Source organism: Brachionichthys hirsutus, unplaced genomic scaffold (assembly GCF_040956055.1).
Source record: "Brachionichthys hirsutus isolate HB-005 unplaced genomic scaffold, CSIRO-AGI_Bhir_v1 contig_565, whole genome shotgun sequence".
NCBI lineage: Eukaryota > Metazoa > Chordata > Actinopteri > Lophiiformes > Brachionichthyidae > Brachionichthys > Brachionichthys hirsutus.
The window spans coordinates 151,709-156,048 of record NW_027180431.1 but is presented as its reverse complement, the minus strand read 5'-3'; positions in this window follow the sequence as shown (position 1 = coordinate 156,048).

Sequence of the window (4,340 nt, the reverse complement as noted above, 5' to 3'; positions counted from 1 at the left end):
TAATAAAACAAAATAAAATGCAGAAGATTAGGGAATGTCAGTTGTGTGCAGATTAAAATTTTGACCTGGTGATGACACAAGAAGGAAATTGCAGGACGAAAGATTACAGAAGATCCGTTTCACCCTGTGGGAATGATGAATATGTGTACTTATCAATGATGGTTATCGTCATTAAATTTAATGATCATATTCTTCAAAATGTCTATTGGTTATCATAAAGCTATAAAGGTATCTTTAGCTGTTTTAAATGTACAGTGTGACACATGGACCCCATTTAAATAATTACTGACAAAGTCACCTGGGAAATGGCATCATAGCAAATATTTCAGGGATTTAAAAATGCTCTCCATAGCTATCACGAAAGACCTGCTCAGGGAATGCTTGTGTGCATGCTGCTTGTAGCTTTTGATTGGTCAGAGGAAAGAAATGTATTTAGGTAAATATCTGACCAAGATTTTATCACAGCATGAGTGTGGCCACCTTTACATGTATTCAAGCTGTTCTGATTATAGTCCAATTAACAACCCATTTAAACTGATGTCCGTATCTGATGCAAATCATAATTGAATGCCAGTAAATAAGTTCGTACACATATGATCATTCTGTCCACGAAATCAGTGACTTAATTTGTTTTAAGCATCTGTGTTGAATCTGGCAAAACCGTTCATGCAAGGCATCTGATTCTGACCCTGTGGAAATGTTGTAAATGTTTTCAATTAATACATTATTATTATTATTATTAAATCCTAATTATCTTTTCACATTTATTGTAAATTATGCTGCCCTTGATTAAAACAATATCATTTTAACCAATTATGAGTAATTAGAAAAACTGTATAAATTAATTCCGTCAAATTGCTCTCTCTGGGCATGTGCCCTGTGGAAGGTGGACTTCATGTGTCTGCGTGGTGATTGTGTTATATATTGAAATAAAGCACATTCAAGTAAATTCAACTTAGAAGACATATCTGGATCTCAAACAGCATTTGTGCAACAATCTGTATAAATACTGTAAATATATATATACTGTCATCAACAAATCACTTTTTTCAATGTGCTGCTTTACTGCATTCTCGTTTGTATCAGCAATGTCATTTATTAGTTCCTTTGTGGATATTCTCTGTATTTTCACCCAGTATATCTGTAATAGCCGGTAGGAATTCACATTACAATATCTTTCATAAAAAAAGAAAAGAAAATCAAAAAGAGCTCATTGACAAATCGAGTGACTCAGTGTTGGCTGGCAGTCACCGCAACACAAATATCTGTTAACAGACCGCTTCCTGGCAGAGTTACATCAGCTCTGGCACCAGACAGGCCCACAGAGAGAGACATTAGTCAGCAGTATTGTCTGTCCAGCCACAGCGACTGCAGTGCATCCACTGCTGGGTTCACAGAGCAGCTGATATAGTGGCACTTATTACATCCTCTATCACTGGCAATAATAGCAGGGTGGCGTGTGTATTGTATGTGCAGCGTGGCATTTTGTTGTATCAGCCTCAACATGCATGTATGCAGAGTGTTTTCGCACATTTATGTTCACAAAGCCTATAAATGTTAACCGCATTGACAGTCATTTGTGTAATAAGCCTATCTTTCTTTTTCTCCACAGGACCACGGCAGAGTTCTCCATTCGAGGAAGAGGAAGGATGAAGGTGGGAACCTGAAGAGAGCGTAAAAATGAAGGAATGGGTTGACTTGAGATTGACATTTTCAAAATGGTCGTCTCTTGTAATGTTACCTTCGTTCTAGACCGATTAGGTATTTGATTCTTCACAAGAACCTGACGGGTCCTAATAATTCAACTTCACAAAGTAACTGTTGTATAAGAACTTATGATGGCTGATATGTGTTGTGCATTACTTTTCAAAGGCAATTCTCTATCTAGCATATTTGAATTATCCTGGCAAATTAATAATTTAGAGCGTCTGTTGCAGACTATGGTGCGGGATTTAAAGGGCCACCTCACTAAAATTGTGTCTCAATCCCTCAGAGGGTGACATGAATAATTAACAGAAAATGTCTCATCTTCAAGTGTACAGTTCTAGCTCTGCTGCAACCATCAATGTATTCAGATTCCTTTATTTATGACAGAAGTTAGTTGAACAATGTGGTTCTAGTCTGAACAGATCACTAACAATGTGAACTTAGGTCAAAAATGCTAGTACCCGAATCACAATAGGCTAGTGCTTCATTAAGGAAGCTTGATTTGCATCAGTTAAATTATCAAAATAATTTGATTTTTCCCGTTCGTCTGGTAATTCTTATGTAATCTTAGCTTGCATTTCTGCACCCCCGTCTCCGTACCTTCAGGCGTCACCTTCAGTGTGACTCTCCGACTCCCGCTTTGTCAGGCATTTCTTTCTGTTCTTTCTGGTCTAGTTCTAAACAGACTCTGTCAGGGTAAGATGAAAATAAAATGATTTATGTTGTCTCCCCCCCCACCCACTTGCTCAAAGTAATGAGATTCCATATTTCAACTGGGTTGACAGATGGATTAGAAATTAAAAGCCTTAGACGAGTAATGCCTTTTCGATGTTGGAATGTGAATAACTCATGTGGCCTGATTGATTTCAAAAGTCTTGTGACAAAGTGAACATGCTGCACAGAAGACAACATGCTCATTTTACTGCATGTTGCACATTTGTTAATGCGAGGGTCCGTCTCACAGAAGAAGCCTTCTTCTCGTTCATTGCAGTACATTAGAATAGTATGGGGCTGATGTTTACTGGGGGGGGGGGTAGTTGTTGCCAAACCAGGGTGAAAGGCGATGCATTATGCAGGAGTGGGCGTTTCACCTTGAAAGCAAGTAATGGAGCAATAGTTTGAATTCCATGAAGGTGCAGTATTTCCTATCTTGAAAGTGCATTCAGTTGAATTTTTTCACTGCACCATGACAGCTTTTATGTACAAAAGCTGTGCAAAGCATCAGCAGCATCCTAACAAATATCACAAAACGTGAACATCCCTATGTATGTCTCTTCATCCCTTTACGTCTCTGCTGTGATAGGTGCAGATTCAATAAGAGGAATCAATAGAGGGTTACTTTGCATTCACCTCAATGAGATTCCTCAAGAAAGGGCTAAAAGCCCCTTTGTTTTATGTCTCCATTATACACTATTCATCTGAGCTATATGCGCACTATCATTTCTGCAAGTGATTTTTGCTTGAGCGCATTTCTGCTCTCGCTCTCCACAGAAGCCATCCCTACCACGCCTTCATTACATCAGCACCTGCAGTCAATTTGTGAGAACAGACAGCTGCCTATTGCCCCGGAGGAGACGGAGGGAAAATATCGAACCGGCTCCATCTATGATGAGACAACACCACGAACATAACGGTGATTCATCAGAAAAAGTGCCTGATGAGCAGAATCCTCACTCAGCTTTGTATTTTTCATCAAACGGATCAAATAGTAATGCCCCCCATGAAACAGAGGTGCACAAGTTTGTGAATGAATGGTAGTAATGTTAATCCAGGATGTCACCCACTGCTGAAATACAGAATTTTAAAAGACGCGACCGAGTGATTGATTATGCCAACATGTTTTTAAAGGTCATATTGATCAGAGTTGTTTCTTTGCTATTTCTTTTTTTCTGTCTGAGCGAAATGACAGACGTAGAAAGTGACAGAATGACTGTACAAAAAGTGCCACACACTCATGGATAAGTTCCGTGTTTTCCCCAAAACTGAGACAGTCGCACAAATAATCCATCACACAAACAAATACGTACAAACTAATAAATTAAGACAGATTCCAGGGGCTGCCTGCCATGCTTATCCCTTCCTCGTGTCTCGGAAAAACAGTGGGCGCTCTCATTAAGCACAGGGATGACATCTAGTTATTCATTATCCGCTCCATGCAAAACCCTGCTATTAAAAATCTAAAAGCCATTAGAGAAATCCATAATGAACCCCACCAGCAGCAGGTGCACATGGGGAGGCTGGCTCTCGGAGAGGACACAAACGACACAGCTACATGACAGTTTGGGACTCTGTTGCCCGTTAGCATCGGCACCACCGCCGCACAAACTCTGGTGTTTAATGCCAAGAGGTTTTAAGTAGCTGTTTGCTGATTTTCAGCTCATATCTTACTCCAAATCGCTTCATTTGTCATGCGCGGCGAATCAGTGCAGCGGTCATTTGTTGGCGAGGCATGGGGGTGTTGGTCAAACATGATGTGACAGCATTGACTGGGGCCTGTTTACTGAAAGGAGTTCAGAACAGGATCAGCTAAACATATATTATGGTGGATCAATACAAGCTGAAGAACTGAGCAATGAGCTTGATATTAGATTGGCTTCACCAACCCGTGCTCGGTCACTTAAGACTTCCCTTGC